Here is a 20,313-nt window from a genome sequence, read left to right on the forward strand (position 1 = left end):
CTTCTTTCTCTTCAGCAGCTGTGGGTTCCTCCGTATCAGCTAAGTGGTACTCAACAGCTCTGCATACAAAGCCATTTACGTAGGGCCTCACTATGAATGTACTTGCCACACATAAATACGTGAATCAGTCAAAGAGCTGGGTAGGGGTGACAAGGCCAGCCTCGCGCTAGGCTGCCGCCACGGCATCCGCTTTGGCTCTCTAGTCTCTGCCTCCAGAATCGGAAACTTAGGCACCCGCTTCAGTTAACAATCTGCTTCTCCCTAGAGCTGACTTGCACCTTTGCTGGGGTGGGGAGATGGATGGACGGGCTCTGAATCCTTTTAATGAACAACCTCGTAAGAAATTTCAAGTTGTCAAAAAATGAAGAGATTTTTACTCTTTAAGTAAGCTTTGAAGTCCTGTTTCAAAGAGACCAAACTATACAGTGCAGAAGTAACAAGTTCTTGATAAAAGAAACGGCTTTTGAGATGGATCAGTCTGTAGATCTTGTTTTCAAAAAAGAACAAAAATGGAAAATATATTCTGCAGAAAGTAGTTTGACAAACAAAGCTGTATTATGCTCCTGTTTCACACTCTTGGTTCAAACTCCTCCAGCTCAATTCAGCTATTTTAATGGCAATAAATGGTAGCTTCCTAACAGTTTGCAAGAAAGCCTGCAGAGCAGATGCCTCCTGAGGGTTTCTGTAAGCATCCCCCAGACTCACCTAGATGCTTCTGTTAGTGCCCAGGAAAGTTACTGTGGAAGCTGAGGGCAGCTGCCTGTCACTTCCCTCACTGGGAAGTACTGCAGTTTTTAAGGAAGACATGGCAGTCAAAGCGCTCTAAAAGTCCCAGTCAAGCTCTGTAACCATTTCTTTTTCTTCTCTGTAAAAAGTAAGTCAGAAAAGCCAACGCTTTGTTTCAGCATCTCCCTGGTACTTCCCTCAGCAGCAGCACCCACAAACGCAGACAGGAAGCACCAGCAAGCAGAGCACCAAGCACAAGAGCAAGCTGCAAAACGCTTCCTCCTCCGCGCAAAGCAGGCTTTCTTGCCTGACAGGCAGCACTTTTGTCTCCATTTCAGCACATAAAATACTACTGCTCACAGAATAACCCAGTCACTAAAATACAGCTATAGTTTTTATCCCTGTGACTGTCAGCTGACTAGCCACTGTGCAAAGGAAATGAATTTGTCCATCTTTACTACAACTGCTATTACTTTCCTCTTCTTGTTTTTAAACCATCAAAACCTGTAGAAAGAGAAGAATTGCTATGTTTTAGGTACGTGCTCTATAATCTGAGTGCCTTGCAGTGAAGTACAGTTACGTATTTTCTTCTCCCACCTCATTTCTGCAAGCCTTCAACATATAACGTAAATCCTGCCTGCACTGAGGGTGCCTGCGGGCAGGTGTGCTGGGACAGGGTCTTGCCTCGCTGTGTACCACTCAATACTCTTTGCAGCAGCTTCTGCAAGTATATGTGAATTCATCGCGAGCAGGCCCGAAAATCTGACTTGCCCACTGCCTACCACAGTTAATTCAACGTTAGGTCAGTGCTGAACACTACAAGAAACCTCGTCAAAACAACAAGAGGAATTGCAAATTCACAAGCTCTTAGTCCTCGCTCTTCGCCTGTCCCGGTCTGCCCAAAAGCACCATTCAAACCCCTTCGTCTTCTGCAGGAAGACCGGAGCAGAAGGATGTACTGGGCTAAGGCCCTCTGTGTCCTGAGTCCTCGCAGGTGCAGCACGAATGTGACGGTATGTTCTGCATCCACGGTACGAAAAGGTGGCCCGGCGCTTCCACGGTTCCTCTAAACCATGCTCTATGGCAATTCTCCGTAAAGCTACAAACATATGGACTGCAGGACTTCCCTGAAACTAGCCACTAAAATTCCTGCATCTGTAACTAAATCGAACCAGCTGATGGAGTGGCTTTGCTACTTCACATAATTTCCTCCGAACAGGCCATCTGGTAACCACCAAAAGTTGAGTTTTTAAAAAATGCTGCGGGGTGGTATTACTTGACACACAATGTTTGTGTGTCCAATCTAGCCTGTGTAACTCAGGTGAAAGACTTCCACTGATTTCTTTGGTGCCTGGACTTGGCTTTTACAGCTTTAAACACGCTAAAGATTTCAAAAAGGAATATGTGCCATCTCTGCTTTCTCTGATATGTAAAAAAGGCATAAAGACTATTTTTTCAAGCCATTCTGTTTTCTTTACATGAGAAATTCCTTTTCCATAAGAACAGCTGGAGAAGGAGCTGAAGCTGCTCTGTTATATGTAACAGGAGAGTAAGACTGAGCACCTGAGAAATTAAACACACTTTGGCCGGACCACTTAACACCGATTTAATCTTTGGCACCTAATTTCTCTGGCTTTCTTAAGTTGTAAACTCTTTAGTGCAAACTCCGTTGATATCCCTGTGAAAAGTCTGATCCCCTTTTGTTTTATTGGATTTGAGAACTGAAAGTTTCCTTAGGGTTTCTGGGTGCTTCCAAGCGGGGAGCAGCAGCAGCAGGACACACGGGGCCTCGCAGGGCAGCCAAAGCTCAGAGCCGCTCTTCGTGATCGCTGCCTGCACGGTCACCTGCCTTCACAACTAAACACTTCCCACTGGCGATCTCTTCAGCCACCCCGTGGGATGAAAATAAGCCACAAACACTTTGAGAGAGACCCGCAGAGGAGACTCTGACCTGCCTCTTTAACCTGCTCCAGCAGCAGCACGTGGGAAAGCCGAGGCCCTGCGTGCGCCGTGCGTGCCGGCGCACTGGAGTCGGTGCCTTCCCGGGCTTCCCGACTGTGCCGGGCTGGCCTGAAATACAGAAAGCAGAGAGGCAGGTCAGGGCCAGCAACACATCTCCTCCCTACCCCCCACCCTGCCGACCAGGGCTCAGGGAAGGAAGCACGGACGCTCGCCTTCTAGATGATTTATTCCTGCGATGTTACAGCTACAGGCTATGTCTATGCAACCAAAGAAAACATTTCACGTTGCCAAAGCATTACATAGCGCAAGGAGCCCAGTAATGCAGAATTAGGAAAGAGCTGGCTAGCGCGAGGTTTCCTGTAGCTGGGCTCTCCAGCATCATGAGGAAAGCTGAATCCTTCGGAACAGTGAAAGGAAGTTCAAGCCCTCTGCAGCACTGGGATCTGGAGCCCACTGCAGTTTAAGGGGGAAGAGGGAAGAAAAGCTATCAGCTCTGCACTGGAGCTGAAGGGAAAGGCGCTTCACTGTAAGACCCAGAGAGATGAGTTAACTGCAAAGTCAAAGCCCTTGCAACATCGTTTCAGCCCTTCACCTCACATGGCTGCTTGAATCCCTCCTGTCCTTTCCCACCCCTCCAGAGATGCCCTACCTTTGAAGGAGGGCCAGGAGGGGGGCCAGGAATCTCCTGAGCCCTCCATCCGTGCCGGCGGAGGACGATCCCCTCCCAGGACCGTCAATGCACTGGCTAACGGCAGCTGAAAGCACCTGTAGCGTTAATCTCCCTGCAAACACACAGGACCTGTAGGAAAGAGGTTTGCTCTACTGGGACCTAGAGGTCTTTAGGAGAGTTGCCTAGACAAACCCAACGCTGCATGAATTCGCACTGGATTCACACTATCTCACAGACCAGCCCAAAACTCTGCTTGGACACCTGCTGGCACAACCCAGCAAAGGGGTCCCTGGCTCATCAAGGTGCCCAAGACCAGGTCTTTTGCTCTCTGACCAGGCCAAGCTGGATCTGACTTCTCTGTCTTCTAAGGATGAGGCTGTGCTCTCTGGTGTATGTCACATCCAGGGGAGTAGTTCTGGATTTTCAGAACCTCTTCAGCTCTAAGAAGGTGGCAGAGGTCTGAAAGGGGCTGACATGATGCTGGGGACTGCCCTCGCGCAGCCAGCCCTGTCAGATGCTCTTGATGGGGTGACCGGTAGCAGCAGCTGCCAGCATCCTCAGCAATCCCCCAGTGTCCCTTTTATTTATGTTTTGTTTCTTGTTACATAGCTGCTTCAACCGGCAGCTGAAGTTTAAAGAGGACTAGCTTAAAAGGTAAACATTTCTCACAGCTTTCTCATCAAATGTATTAAATATAGTCATAAAGAAAAAGCCCCACAATATTTTCTGTATTTGCTGAAAGATGACGTCTTCCTTGCCTTAAGCGTGTGCCAGATTACTCATAAACCTGGACCATATGCCACTGCAATTTACTGATGGGCCCAAGCTGTTTTGGTAGATATAAAATCCGAAGGGATTAGGGAGGCTCGATCCATGCTGAAAACAGAGCAACAGTGGTAGGGCAGCTGCTTGCTCTCTTTGCTCAGTCCTAATTTAGGTCAGTAGCCAGCAAAAGGCCCAGGCGCGATGCTGGGGAAGAGCCGGGCCTGACTGCGCTGGGCCCACGCCAAGGCCAGCCCCAGCCGCGGTGGCTGCTCCGCACGGGGTGCTCGCCCTTCTCTGCAGCTCCGCGCCCAGCTCGGGCTGGGCAGGAAGATCAGGCATGGGCAGATGAAATGGCCCTGTTGTCTTACATACCTTGTTCTATTTGACACTCGGAGTTAGGCTGCTGAAGGTGGCTGAGTCAGAGAGCCCTCAACTCACAGCAAGAAAAGCGGTTGCTTCCGCTTCCCCATCTTGTTTTCCTCCTGGATTGAACACACAATCTGCTGTTGCATGGTTACAACCTGGTGTCTATATACACTGCGGGGAGGATTCGTGGCCGGAGCACAAGGGTGGGAGGGAAGGCAGCAGTAGCTCCTAGCAAAGCTCTCTCATGTAAACCTTGCTCACCGCTCGGCCAGAATTTTGCCCATGACCGGTATGTTACCCTGGCCGTGGGTTTTTGTTCCCCAGCCTAGGACGGGGTCTGCTTTCCAAGGACAGAAAGGCACAGTTTACCTGAAAGTTCATCGTGATACGGGGGAGTCTCTGGGGTTACCCAAAACAGAGGTGCTCACACTTGGCCACACCTGAGCTCTCAATTTGGAGCCTTAGGTTCTTCTTAGAGAGGTTGATGCTCACATTAAAGGTCAAATGACATAAACAATCCAGTGGTTCAAGAAAAGCCTGTGTAAAACCCAGCAGTACGCATTATTACGTTTGACCAAGCAGCCCCCTGTTAAATCATTTCTTCACTGGAGTTTCTCCCTCTCCTGCATTTTCTTAAATTTCTTCTCCCCTGGGCGAAAAGACAAGCTACTTCTTGCTTATGGCTCCCTCGTCACCATGGTGAAAGATGCTGCATGTCAACAGGGCGGCAGGGAATTACAGAATACTGTGGACGCTGGGATAAAAGAGGCTGAGTGTGAAAATCCCACATTTCCCCTTAAGGAGGGTAGCACTCTGTTGCAAGCTTACTGTGCTTTAGATGTCAAATTCAAATAACCTGAATCATCTTTTCAGAATACTCATCCACTTGGTGTAATTTGTGACTGTAACTTCTCATCGCTTAAAAGTTCACCAGATACAATCACCAGATACTGATTGAATTTTCCAGCTCTAAGAGCTAGCAGACTGCCCTACTAAACACAGCGGCTTTGTACCCCCTCTCACGATGAGTCACATTCAGTGATTTCACTGGAGCTATCTGTACAGGTAAAATACTACGTGGCACAAGTAGATCAGTGTCTGGCCAATACTATTTTAACTACGAGATTGCAATTTTTACCTTGTGTTTCTCATCTTGATGGCTGAAACACATCAAAAAATACAAATTTTTATCTGCTAGGCTTTAGAAGAAGGTGTGACAGAATCTGCTAGCAAAAACTTTGACCAAGGAACTCCAGATCCATGTACTTGTGAAGGGTAAGGCAACTGTAGGCTTGCAGATGGATCATCTGGCTGCTCCCTCTCCTCCCACAGGCCAAATTGATGTCCAAGGTGCCAGTGTCTTTGCCCTCAGACTCTGATGCAGAGGGGGGAACTGGTACACTGACCCATCCTGACCACTGCTCAGACATGACGATCTTTATTCTCCTCTTGCTTACACCACTGAAACTTCATTAATTTTGGGTGTACTACTCTTATTCTCATCAGGGCACTCATGACCCCTTTATATCATGTCCCATCTGCCCCAACAAATATTGGCCCTAAAATCCCTTTGCATCACTCTGGCAAAGTAAAGTGTCTACAAGGTTTTGTGCAAATGAGCCCCTCGCAGCCAGGCTACGGGTTGCTAGGGGCTGAGGACAGTCACACATGATTAGATGGGTATTTACTAATGATTTGTTTGCTCTTACAAATCTGTCCTTTTTAAGTTTCTTCGTCTGCGCTGTGTCCCCAAGTGACCCTGAAACACAAACACCTTCTCTTTTGGTCCAGGGTGGCCAAGACAGAGTACTGTTGCTCCCTGCTTCTCCTGCCCAGATGTGCAAGGCAGATGGGGTTTGCAGAAAGGGACAAGATTTGGTTGATGATGATTGTTTATAACTTTTATTAAACCCATTTTCCTTTTCTAATCATTATAATAGTTCCCGAAAACATCGTCCATGGACTTTAAGTGTTTCATTATTGTATGTTTTAATGAAAACTGGAATTACCCTGTGCTCAGTGCCACATGGCCCCCCCGAGCATTGAAGATACTAAATAATTTTTAAAAATTTATAGTGTACAAGATATATTTCCCATCTGTGGCAATACAGTGGCTCCCAGTTGCACTAAATTTCATTATTTTAACAACACCTCTTAAGAACAATTGGCTTAACTCCACAGGATGATTTTATAATGACCTGAGAAGTGTGTTATAACATATACACATGTTGAAGATTAACGGTATCTGAGTGATACCAAAGCAAATAAACTCCCCATCCAAAACCAAACACTTTTATACTTCAGGGCGACTGTTCAAAGTAATGCATTGGTGTTCAAAGTATTAATCCCATTAATATAAAGAAATTCCTTTTGGCACTTTGCAAAAGCTCAGCTCAACAACTGCAACCATGACAGTAACAAAAACCTGTGGAGTTTAGAGTGTAATATCCATAGAGTGATTATTCCCTGGGGTAAGATTACTAGGAACTTTGTTTTCCTTTTCCCCCCAGAGCCGTTCTCTGTTACAAAGCAAAAATACATGAACTGTGCCCAACTTAAAAATTGATTTTGGGATGTAAGCCAGACCAGATGGTTAGAAAAGCTAAATACCAATGATTTATTTCTTACCCTTTACGAAGCAATATTAGAGACAATGGACCTTATCAGAACAAATGAGAATAAACATGGGGATGCAGACTCAATACAGAATTAACAACCAAAGCTTCCAGATTCTATTACGCTATGATTAATTTTGAAGTTGCGAAAGCATCATCAGCAGAAAATGTCTAGCTTTACGTAATGAAACCAGCGTCAGACTAGACAGTTTTGTAGTTAGTACTCTTCAATTTGCAAGATACTTCAGCAGGAATAAATGCAGAAGATGCCAGGTGGAAAAGAAAGTCAGCTGGAAAGTTAGCTATAGAATAAAAACAAAAAACCCCCCTAAACCTCCAAACCGGACAGACAATACCGTGAGCTAAAGGTCTCTAAGAAGTGGAGGCCTGAGGCACGTCGCAAGGCGAACCGGTGAGGCGCAAGCAGAGTCCGTCACTCTTTCCTTCCTGCTCCTTCTAAACTGAACAACCATCCTTCAGCCTCAAGCTTTCTGCTGATGATCTCAGGAACTCAAGGTAGTACGACAGCCAAGGAAGGAGGATCAGTGCTTTTGATCCTCTGTACCTTCCTCTGGCTCTGAATTCTGCTACAGACGAGGCTTTGGTCACAGCTTTGTTTTTTTTCACAAACACACCAAGGCACCTGACTGCTGTTGAAATCAGGAAGGCACAGGGGCCTAAATGCTTTTGTGGCTCTTGCCTTTACCGCTGTGTGCCTCAGTTTCCCCCTGCATAATCCACCATTGCCTCCACTTTAGATGCTGTAGCAGGACAGACACTTCTACTGCAGAAATCCCCATTCCTCTGTTACAGGCAGTAGGCGCAAGATAGTATATATTACATTGTGGCTATTGGTTACTCCTTGTAAACAGGTTATATTAATTACTTAACAAATGTTTGCAACTGTCCTATATCACCCTTAGGTTCAGCCATCTCTGCAGACAGAATATTCAGTACTGGTTAACTGCTGTTGGCAACACAAGGAAATGGACTTTCTGATGAAAATGTTTAAGGTCTGTTATTTGTGAGATGCAGCTGAGACGGTATGTAATGAATTTAGCCCTGTTTCGCTTCATTTACCATAGCTAACACATACAATAAAAGTTAGTTTATATTCTGGTGCTGCCATGCATGAATATCTCATTATAACTGCAAAGACTTTTTATTTTTATTGGGATCTGTAACAGCATTGTGGTATGTTAATTATCAACGATGTAACAAAAATGCAGCAAGCTTTCCTTCCTTCCTTCCTTCCTCTTATATGGGCATAATTAAAACCAAGGGGGCCTGTACATGGGCCAGTATTTAAGCTGGCATGTTTTATTAGATTATGGCTGCAGTTAATAGGGACTAGATGCAGAGCACGGAAAAAATGGCAAGGAAGTTACTCCTCCCTTAGCATGCAAACACCTCCATGCCAAGTGCAAAGAGCCTCCCCGGAGCTCTGGCTGCTCCACCGCCAAACCTCCCGAGGTGCCTCTCACCACAGGTGGAAGTGCCACGCACTAAACCTCTAACAAACCTCTGATGCTAGTTCCCTGAATATGAGGAAAAACTTCTTTACAGTGAGGGTGACAGAGCACTGCAACAGGTCACCCAGAGAGGCTGTGGAGTCTCCTCTGAGATACTCAAAACCTGCCTGGATGTGACCTTGCGCAACGTGCTCTAGGTGACCCGGCTTGAGAGAGGCGTTGGACTAGATGATCTCCAGAGGTCCCTTCCAACCTCAACCATTCTGTGATTCCTTCCCCTTCTGGTCCCAGCACGTGGGTCACAGCCAGCAGTCCTGCCACATACGACACTGAAGACCCATCACTTTGTCAAGAACTGCTGCTGGGATGGGGCAGGGGGCAAAGATACTATGCTGGCTCCATTCCACTTGCATCTTTTCACTCTCTCATTTTTACTACAGGAAACTTATTTATTTCAGTCTATTTGTTTAATGAAAGAACAGACTGCTGCCCCACTTGGCTTGCACACGATCTTCCCATCCTCCCACAGCTCACAACATGCTTGGACATGTGTATATGGCATCACTGGATGAGGGTATGGCCTTTGGTAGCAAAAAGAAGGCTGATAAGACTAGTAGGTCAGAAACTAAGCAAAGAAGGGCACCAGAAAGTGGAATCAGATCTATTTCAGGACATCCTGGCCTGCTGAACATCCTGTCTGTTAAGAAGAAAGAAATGCTGCCACAGTTTCATAGGTCAAAGTCATGAGTGGAGAGACCACAAAGATGATGTCAGCCCTAAACTATGGCCAACAGCAAAAAATCCCAGGAAATCATCATATCCTGGCTTTGAAAGAAGTGCTTACTTCTGGTGTTTGACCATCTCGAGGAATGGGCACCACTGATGCTTTCAGTAAAATCAAGTGTTATTGACTTGATGACAATCTCTTTGGTGTTTTGGGCAGAAGGTTTTCTTAGGAAATGAGAAAGAACAGCATCCTGCTGAAAGCTGGGATTTTTTTTCAAGTTCACCTCTAGGCAAGCAAACCAGCTCTTTCTACTGTTGTGCAAAAGGATTTCTATAAACACAGATTATCTGCTTGTAGCTCCAATAAGGTCATATTTCCCAGCTCTTCCATAATATCCTCTGAGCATAGCCAAAAAAGAAAGGAACAGCTGGGTGGAGGTGGAGGATTTTTAAGGAGTCCCTGTAAGGGGTAGAGAGTCCAGTGATTAAAAAAAACCCTTAACAAATTTTTGAAGAGCTGGTGGCTTACTAAAAAAGGGGACCACAGAGAAGGCACAACGGAAGGAATCCAAATGCAGAAAAAGGCAGAGCCACTGCCTAGCCTGTGTATGTAGTAAAATACCACCATATGAAAGATCTTGCTGCTTATTAGGTAACACAATCCTTCAACCCAGATGTCTTTTACAAAACTCTAGCCTTAAAAATATTCAATGTGTTTTCTTTCCTTTCATGAACATTAATATTTTGGAAAACTAGACAGTGAACATTGCTCAAACTGTTAGTGCCCCAAGGGCTGAGGCTGTGGTGAGTCACTCTGCTACATAAAGTGACCTTTTGAGAACCTTTTGCAGAATTGAGCAAACAGCTGCAATCACAGAAGGAAAAAAACATATAAATTGTTCTTTTTTAGGGGCTCCTTGCTAGTATCAGGATTGAACTCAGATCTTGGTGCAAGCAAGTCAATGCCACTGTCAGCAGCAACTTCTGGCCCAAAAAGCTAATTGTTGTCCAAATGTTTGCTGAGAAGAGAAAGAGGTGAGCAGTGGCTTGTTTTGTGCTCTCTTCAACCATCAGAAAGGTTTCTATCTTTCCAGGTATCCAAAATTCATTTACTTTACTCCCAAAATGTCCACACAAATATTAGCTTGGTGTCAGGCTTCCTATTTCCTTTTCTGCTGAGTTTTGTGCTCTGTTTCAGGGTCCAATGAACAAAAGAAAAATCTCAAAATGTTTTAAATCAGGCAGTTTCACCCTGGTCACTGGCTTCAGACCAGTGAGTCTATAAACAGTAGTTGTAAAAATACAACTGCTATATAATTGGTCAGGTAAAGCAAATGCTGTGCTACTCTTCCGTTTCACAAGAAGTCAACAGTGAGCCAGGAGAAGTTTTTACCCCGTCACTCCATCCAGAGACCTGTGAGCACTCCCTCAGCTACCTCTTGGCTTTTGCAGAGGGTTGTGCGCAAGGGGTGAGGATGGTGCTTTGCACTATCCGTCCGGCTAAATGTGGTCAGCACAGAACCCTTCCCAGTGTCCACTGGTGAGGTCTCTGCTAGCCCATTCTTTATGTGCCACAGATTTCCAGGGCTTCGACACTGCGGACAACAGAGACTTGATCCGCTGAATAATGACTTTGATACAATTGCTAGCATTGCATACGGCAGGAGAGATTTGCAGCTGAAGCTGAATTTCATATGCTCACCCAATCAAAAATAAACTAAAAAAATCTGGAGGAACGGATAGCTTGTGGTAATGCAATGAGCACCCTGCCAGATGGATGAGGAAAGAGTTAGATATCCTTCTTCCCTCCCTCCCTAAAGACACATCAACTGCCAGGCTCATCACACAGCAGTGGTGGAGTGGGTGCTCCACTGTGGGCAAGAAAGGACTTTCATGCAGCTTGTGAGTAAGGCATGTGGGGCATTAGACTCTCTGGAGAGAGAGAGGAGCACCTTCCTGTGTGAATTTAGGTCATGCTGGCGAAAGGGAGTCTCCCCGTGCGTGGGGGTGTTTTGTTTATTCTCCCCCTTGCCAAGTTCAAGAGCTGGGATTCTTCTCCAGTGCTTGGGGCCCGCTCTGTTAATGTTTCGTAGCAACAGGGTGGACCAAGGGCTGCATGCTGCAGCCAGAGGGAAGAGAGAACAGAAAAGTGTTTGCCAAGCCTGGTAGGATGGGAGCCTTGATAAAACTCAGCTCAGGACAGCACAACAAGAACATACTTCATATTGATTTTAATCAAACTTCTAAGCCTTTTTTCTTGCTAGACTGTCTTTTACTGTGGCTGTGGCTTGTGACTCAGTTGTGTTGCTATTAAAATTTCATTTTCTCTGCTCCTTTAATAGATCTCTCCCTAAAAGCTGAGCAAGGTCTGAGGTGCCATTTAGCTCTTCCTGACTTATTCCTTCCTTCTTTGCTTTCAGTTCTTTTCATTAGAGGCGTTTCTTAGTGCTTTCTAATCTACTTGCTCCTTTATGGCTTTGAGCTTAGTCTCAGGCTACAAGTGCGTTGGTGAGACAGTAAGGCCAAAATACATTTACTGCTTCCATTTCCCTTGGGCAGGCTCTTACTCCGATTTCCTGACTGTAAGCAGAAAGAACTAGCTGTTGTCCTTCACCCGCCCCTGAACTCTCCCGGGCTCTTGCAGGGTACCAAGCACACGACAGAGGCCCTCCTTATTCGGAGAGCGGGGTGACGCAAGGCAATCCAAGCGACCATCCAAGTCAGATTGTCTGAAAGGACTGTATTATCAGTAGGGAAACACAACAAACTTCGACAAACTAAATTTTCACTAGAGATGGTACTCGATCCCTCATGACTTTCTGGAGTTTAAAAAGGTAGGTAAAAAACGCACGTCTTGCAAGCATTGCACTTATTCAAGTGTAAGGTCCAGACTACAATAGCTTGGTCCTGGCAGAACCTACTACGTTGTAGTTTATATGATTTTATCTTTCCAGTGCTTGCAGTTCAGTCCTGGCTGGTTAGCAAGTCCAAATGACTTTTTTTTATGCTTGTCCAAGCCAGCAAGGGAACTTTCCTAAGTTTCTCCACTTTTATTTATTGTACATATTTGGGCCCAGGTTTGTACTGACCTATGGCTACAACTGCATGAGTCTGAGGCCAGATTTGCCATTTAGATCTTCGATCCATCAGAAAGCCAGATAACTCCCTTTGCATACACTCTGTATGTGATTTTACACAGCAGTTACTTCATCTAAGGTCAGCTGCAATTTATACTCAGAAACTTGCCTCCCGACCCACATTTTACTGCTTGTAGCATACAAAAAACTTAACATTGGATAGAAACACCTGCTTCGGGGATCTGTTGTTAGAAAAACTCTGGAGATACAGATCTGGCAATATATGCTTCTGGCAGGGCTGCAGAAAACTAGTGGTTCAAAAGTTCAGGTTTTTGACTCTTCAAAGGGAATGGCTAGCACAGCTTTTAAAAGCGTGCATGTATAGATGGGAGGGAATGGAATTTCTCCCAAAGGCTTTCCGTGAAAAACAAATCTAACTCATACCATATGAAACTTGCTGCTCTTACTATAAAGTTGTTGCCAAGCTGCTGAGAAACAAGTGTTGGGAGATGCACTCTGAGCACTGCTGCAAAGATTTTTTAAACTGGAAGTAAACAGAAAGGGCACTCTTGTCAATATAATAGAAGGTAGATGTGGTTCTTTGCCTCCTTGAATACCCGTCTGTTCCTGTAGTAATTGCTGTGGAATAACATATCATCCCACAGGTGTCCTCTTGGCTGCATTCAAAGCTTTCAGGTCTCCTCTGCGGGAGGAATTCTGGGGCACAGAAGAGGCTTCAGCTCCAGGAACCTGGTGAAAAAGAGAGCCCAGGGCTAGGGGACATTAGCAGGGCTACGTGGCAGGTACGGAGATGGCTGCTCTGACCCAAAGCTAGCTCTCGGGCTGGGGCTCCGCTTTCCCCTTATCTTGCCTAAGCCTTGTAGATCATCAGGAGAACAAAACGACCATTTGTTTGTATGGCATAACTGAGACATTTGTCATACGCAGCGTACCTCCTCCCTAAACCATCTACATGATCTGGGCTGCCCTATGGCTTCCGGGAATACAGATTATGCTGTTCCTTTGCATTGGTAACAGCACATTTTCCGTTCGATCCCAAGCTATTTTGTGCTGACTTAGCTCACTCGCTGCAAGCGTGGTCTTCCCTTCTCCACTGCTCAGCTTCTGTGAAGTGATTCTGGAGGAGGGTAGTATTTTGCTGTTCACATTCCCTACAAAGCTGGGTCATTCTGTGTAACAGCGGAGGCTTGTCCTGCTTGCCTTGCAGGCCAGAGCTCTTGTGAGCCAGAAGGCTGAGCAGTGGAGAGGTTTCTCTCCTCCCAACTTGCTAAAGTATGAACAAAGCAGTGTCCCTCCACGAGGAAGCAGAGCTGGGGGAAAAGAGGGGACAGGAACTTCTTGTTGCACCTGCACGTCGGTGCTGAGTGCTGCTATGGAGGTGATGCAACACAAATGGCCACAGCTACCGAGCTCCTGTTGCAACTGCACCGGCATGACTCCTGGGCAGGGAGTCCGTGTCATACGGCTCCAAAACGCCATCCTGCTCTGTTACCGAGCTCTCTGCTCCGCTCCCTTGGCTGTGGCAGACGGATGGATGTGACACGTGCTAGGACAGGAGGCCATTACACATGTCCAACTTTGGCAGCTGGCTCTGTATTTTTTTTGGCCCTGACGACACACTGATGTTCAGGCTCTTTCACTTGCAAGAGTTTGTGTAACGAGAGCTGCCCTCTGACAGCATGACTATAAGTGAAAGGAGAGCACTTAACTCATTCCTGAGCTCCAGCTCAACAGGAAAAAAAGTCCAGGCAAAGACAGTACACCTTGGGCAAACAGACTGTGCCAAAGGCTTCCTGCATGGGCTCGGCCAAGTCTGGCACTCTACCCTGCCTGTGAAGTAAGAGCAGTAATGCCAGTTCCCTACTTCTTAATTGTGGTCCTCACCACCTCGTAATAAAGCTGTGCCCCTATTCCGAAAGAATCTGAGATGCAGTCGGAGCAAAGACAGGACCAAAATAACACTCGGTACGACCTCAGAGGCGGAGGTGCCTGGCTGGGATCTTCCTGCGATGGGTGCTCTCCGGGAAGCCCCACACCCTAGCTGTCACAGGCTCTGCTCCCCCTGCAAAACCACCAGGCCACAGCTCCTGCTTGCCCGGAGCTGGCCACTAGCGGGCCGCTCCGGGCCGCCCTGTGGCTGCCGAGGGCCAGGGCTGGGATCTGCCCCTCCGGCCCCCGCAGCCAGGGCTGCGGCGCAGCGAGGCGCCTGCGGCCCTGGCAGAGCACAGCCTCGGTGCTGGCGGTACCTCCACGGCCTCAGGAAGGACAGCACTGCGGTGCGCGCCAGCCCCACCGGTGACAGATACGACCGCTAGGTATGACAGGCAGATGACTACTATTAATGCTAGATTGTGGTACGCACATTTAATGTCAGCTGATATTTATGCTGGGCAGCCTCATTGCTTTTATTGGGCCAGCCTGGGCTGCGAGGTGATGCGCAGTGGTCCGCTCGCCCTCTTATCTCTCAGAAGCGACGGGAGGCATTCCTGTTTTGCTACCCTGCTGACATGCATGGAGAAGAAAAATTTGGGGCATATAGCAGGAGAGGGAGGGGAGTAAAATATTCAATACCACAAGAGCTTTAGTTACAGCCAGTGATACATTTTTCAAATGAGGAACTTGCAGGTCTTTTACCTAACTTTCCTTTTATATTTTCTCTAACCAATTTCTCTCTGTAAGTAGATTGGATATTAAAATAAATAAAATAAGCACAGCCCTGCGATAGGCTTAGAAAGATTCCCTGATAGCTGGGCAAACTAATGCAGAGTTTGTATTCCTCTTAAAAATATACCATGTTTAATTTCTGCTTACACGATTGGGTCTTTAAGCATAGATGCATTCAATCACCATCCCAGAGCACATTGTAAATCTTTGCTCAGTATTAGAGTAATAACAACAGAAAGGACCTAAAATGCCTCAGGCAGAATATTCCCCATTTGCTGTGCTTTGAGTAAGGGTTTGTCCTCACGCAGCGAGTGTCTTGGTTTACCCGAGGGTGCAGACATAGCACTAAGTCACTCACAGGAAAACTGGGCAATGACTGACCGCCTGCCAGCTGCTTTGGAGTGGGTGCTCCGTGCGGCTCTGACGCTGCAATATCCCCCTTGACAAGCAGGTACCTCGGGCCTTCTTGTGCACCACAAATCTCTCCTCTTCCCCGTTTCCCCCAGTTTTGTTCATGATCCTGTGCCCTAAAATTACTTTCAAAATTGAGTTAGCTAAATGGCTGGAAATGTCTGTGTGGGCGAATGGAAATCAATTTCATTCTAGTTTATGTCAAATCCTGCTATAAATACCAAGGAATCAGATTAAGCTAAATCAGTACAAGACAGGTTTAAAATAAGTGTCCACAAGAGCTTCTCTACCAGTGCAGTGAAAGAGATTAAAGCCAGTTTACACTAGCACTGCTCTGCCCGAATCACAGGTTTTAGGCACTGCTTCTTCCCCTCCTTCTGCAAGCTTCTTATGGCAAACAAGAACTGGTGGTGGTGGTGGTGGGGAACGCTCAGGAGCCGGCTCCATTTCCTAAACAGATGTAACTGTACCATGAGCACTGTATTTTACCATGGATCCCCACCGTACAACTCTCTTTCCTAAGGGCCTGTATCTCAGACACAAGTTTATGGCATGATTCCCACTTTAGCTACTCTTCTCCTGCCTATACATGCTGCGTTTCTAGGTCTCTGCATACAACAGCTCGAAAAGGTGGCCCAAGTCATGAACACAAGTCATGCCTGGACTGAGATTTTGACCTCTTGGTCTTTATGGCGGGCTCTGAACTGGGGGTCTCTGACTGCTCCCAGTTACCCAGGGATGCAAAACTTCCCTCTCTGTGGCTGGGAAGCTCATAATAAATTAGGAAACATTAGGAAACGGCTAAGCAGATACAAGTGATGCTTCGGTGAAGGGCTGGAGGTTTAGAGCACACCAAAGACAACACTTGTGCCCATGTGCTCGGCTCTCAGACAAAGAAGCCAAGCGCTGTAGGTGGTGAGTTAGTGAAGTACCTTTCTCCCACTTCTTTTCAAAATGAATCATGATCATCTAGCGACAGGTACGATGCCAAACTATACACAGCATTACGTTGCACTGACTAAAGAGTACAGTGATTGCTCCGTAAGCTCAGCTTAACGCTGTGGTCATGCACAGAAGTTTATCGGCTCTGAAACTGCTCTGCAAGTGTAAAAGCCAACTACTGATGACACGGGCTGCTGCTGCACAAAAAGGAATTACATGCAGTAGCTTATTTCAGCCAGAAACTGTGCCGTAAACTCGCCAACAGAAGTGAAGGAGAACAAAAGGATGTCCAGAAAATGACTGAAGCAGAAAATCTTCCTGTGCCTAGAGGAGTATAGGGCATTAATCTCACAGTTCTGCTGGTAAGGCAAGGAAAAGGTAAGTGGTCTGGAGCTTCTCTGGGGAGTGCGGCCCTTTGATGGTGGTTTCAACCAGAAGCTGTCAGATAAGGATGCCTGGTGGCCCATGAGAAATTGTTTGATTTGACAGTGGTCCTCTCCTCAACTGCTTGGGAGGTGTTAGGTGAAGCAGAATGAACATGTGGGCAGAAGTATACTGCATATTGCTTTGAATCGCAAGGCAAATTACAGCTTCCCAGATTAAAAGATCTTGCATGCTTGCTGGTTGAGAAAACATACAACAAGGACTTTTTTAGAGAAAATACAAACTGCTAGCCTTAATTATTCACCAAAATCAAACTCCTAAATTATAAATTAACATACGAAACTCATAAATCAAATCACCACTGGAGCTGAAGGATTCACAAAGAGCAACAGAAACCCAAATCTCACCTCAAACAATTAACAGCCTAAACATACATATCAGGAACTTCTTTGCAAGATTTGTCGCATTATGATTAGCATTAATTATGCTGGAATTAGTCTTTAGTGAGAAGAGCCCGTTTTTTATCTTCTTACGCATACACCATGTTTTTCCTTGATGTCTGCCTTGACCACTTTGCTATCTTAATTTTTTTTTTGAGCAAATTCCGTAACACTGCTGCACATTGTGTTCTCACATGATACAGAGAACAGCGAGGTACAGCATTTATGAGGGCAGTATGGCAGTGGGAAGTTGCTGCTCAGGCCACGCATTCTTGGCTGTCCTTGTCTTTTATTAAGTTAGGTTTCCTTTTCTCTCAGGTCACAACAAGCTGTTTTGAATAGTGTGAGCAATTTTTTTTTATTCCAAGCAAACGCTCTTCTCTGTTGGCAGTCTCATTTTTATTCCTGTATATGCTATCGACACAATATATTTTTAAAATACTGTTATAGCAGAGATCACCAGGGGATGGCATTATCCTAATGCTAAGAATACATTTTTTTCTTAGCTCGTGGCCGAGCTTTTGTGGTTATGAGCTTTGACTCTGTGTCTTCCAATGTGCTGCTTTGGGGCTGATTGCTGCTGAACCCTTCTACCTGGAGTCTATTTTTGAAACTGAGCTGCTCACCGAGGAGCAGGCCTCCGTCTTCGAGAAGCAGCTGAGCACCGGCTGTGAACACCTCTGATCCACGGAGAGCTCGCCAAGTGTAAGTAACACAGCCGAGTGCCTAAGGAAACAGCCACGGAGACAAGCCGGTCCCAGCGAGCTCGGCGTTTTCGCACGGCGCTCGACGCCACCGCTCTCCTCCCGCATTCTGACGCGGCTGCGAGCGGTGTGGCTTCACAGCTCAGGTTCGAGCCGGCGCTGGGGCACCCGGTGGCGGGGGGGCACGGAAGCTGCGGCTAGCTGCGGTGCAGTTAGAGGCCAAGCCAAAGCGCGCTGAGGTAGACAAGCAGGCACCGGAGTTTGCAGGAGGCCTTTTCACACGTGAGCTGCTGCATTGTAAAAGTAGCTCGAGGCTTGGAATGAGTGAGAAAAAGGAAGAGCACAGTAACGCGAATGCAACGAAAGAGGAGGACCGGGGAGCATGGCCACTTCAAAACTGTACAGTCAAGGGACATTTCAGCAGAGCACGGATTAGTGCCTAGAGAACACAGCTCCACTACGGTATTTGGTGATATAAGCAGGCAGATCTTTAAGAGAAAAACCCCTTTCATGTACCCAGATTGGTTTCCAGATGACTCTCAAAATATGTTTACAGACTTTCTTTATCAAACTAGGTCTTTTATTCGCAAACGTAGAGTCCAAATTGGTAAGTTTTGAAGAAGGATCAGAAGGTAACAGCCAGCTAGCAAAAACACCGAGACAGAGGGCAGCAAACGAAAAATGTCACTGATTTGACGAATTAAAGCTACAGAAAAACATTGTGACAGTTACCTAAATATTGGGATATTCTCTCTATGCATTCTCACCCAGACAAAAAAGCATAACCTCCAGCCAGAAAATCCGTTCTCGCCTTTCTTGTGTACACTGCTCTTCAGTAACCTGCTCCCAGATCACAGTGCTCATGCGGCGTGTAAAACCCAGCTTTGCGCCCAGGCAGGATGATGCTCCTCTGCCTGCAGTCACTGTTACTGTGCGGCTGAAGCAGGAGGAGAAGGCAGGAGGGGTGGTACAACCAACTTGTGCTTCGAAGCTAGTAAGACGTAAGTTTAAACTGATCCCCTACAGCAGCTAAGAGCCCTCTTCCGAGCAGTTGTGCCAGGGTTTTGGGTTGCTGCTTAGGCAACGGTAAGAGGGTTAAGCTTTACTCTATCAAGACAAGCAGTGTTTTCTAAGACAGCCAGGTTTGACCACTGCTGTTCTGAGAGGTCTCCAGCCTTGTGCCTATCCACAAAATCAGTATGTGCTTAAAATGGAGTACTTGCTTTTGCTGAGCTTGTCACTAACGCAGGGGGAATCAGCCGCACCAGGACTGCAGCATCAGGCTAGAGGTGAACACCACGCAGGGCTGGAGCAGTGTGTGCGATGAGGCTGTTCAAGCTACACTACACTGACCTGGCTCCCTCTGCACGACAGCTGAGCTCTGCTGGCCTGGGCACACCACCAACGGATCTGCAGAAGCACAAGCGCTGCGTGCAGAGCCGTCGCTCGTGGCTGAGGTGCGACAAGCAGGGGCGAGAGGCCTGCAGAAAATCACAGATTTCTCAGCTGCTACTTCACGCTCCTCCCGCTGGACCAGAGTGACAAATGTGGAGATGGGCATTAAGCTTGCAGCTCTGGGGCTCCGGACGCGTGCACATAGGAGACGGAGTACAGACACCACCACAACTACATTCATACCAGCCGCTCGTGTCTTCTGGGGAGCATGTGGAAGCGGACGGGTCCTGCTGTATCACCACCTGTCCTGTTCCCACCCTTGGATGGTGAACAGATCAGCCCCGCAACAGTGACCGCCCTCCGTTGGCCGCAAGTCCCCTTGGAGGAGGAAGCCGTGCGAAAACCGGGGGAGATCTGCCCGCCAGGACGCCGCGGCCGAGGGAGACGGAGTTGGAAGGAGGGCAGCCGCGGGTCCCGGCGCTGCGCACGCACGGGCGGTGATCTGTGAGGTCCAGGCTGTCGGCTCCCGCAGCCCCGCCGGCCTGGCAGGCGGCACGTGCTGCCCCTTCCATGGGGGCGGGCGGGCGGGCAGGCGCCAGCGCCGCTGCCCGGCTCGGCTGCGCGTCCCGTGGCCAGCGCAAGGTGAAGAGCTGGCCTACGCCACAGCTTGTTTCATCCAAAATTTAAATGCAGCAGCAACTTGGCAAATATAAAGGAACTTGTTATTGCAGTAAGAGCAAGTTCAGAATCCCTTTAAAGTCATTTGATATTGCTTTTGTTTTTCAACCAGGAGTCGGTAGTAGCGTAAAACAAAGGGTTTCCAAAGCGCCTTTCTTTTCTCTCACCCAGTTCAGATATTTACCTTCATTTTCCTGGCAGTTCTGGGCTTCTGCAAAGCCTGTTTTTTGGCCTTGCTAAGTGCTATATGAAGGGGAATATGGTAAAAGGCGTATGGGTATTGCAAAGCTGCACA

General features: G+C 47.1%; 1 long non-coding RNA gene across 4 annotated transcripts in view; it reads right to left on the reverse strand.

Moving 5' to 3' along the window:
- LOC134139664 (uncharacterized) overlaps window positions 1-20,313 on the reverse strand; it is a 332,576-nt gene that overhangs the window by 85,937 nt on the left and 226,326 nt on the right. The window lies entirely within an intron of this gene.

The sequence above is a fragment of the Rhea pennata genome, chromosome 4 (assembly GCF_028389875.1).
Source record: "Rhea pennata isolate bPtePen1 chromosome 4, bPtePen1.pri, whole genome shotgun sequence".
Lineage (NCBI taxonomy): Eukaryota > Metazoa > Chordata > Aves > Rheiformes > Rheidae > Rhea > Rhea pennata.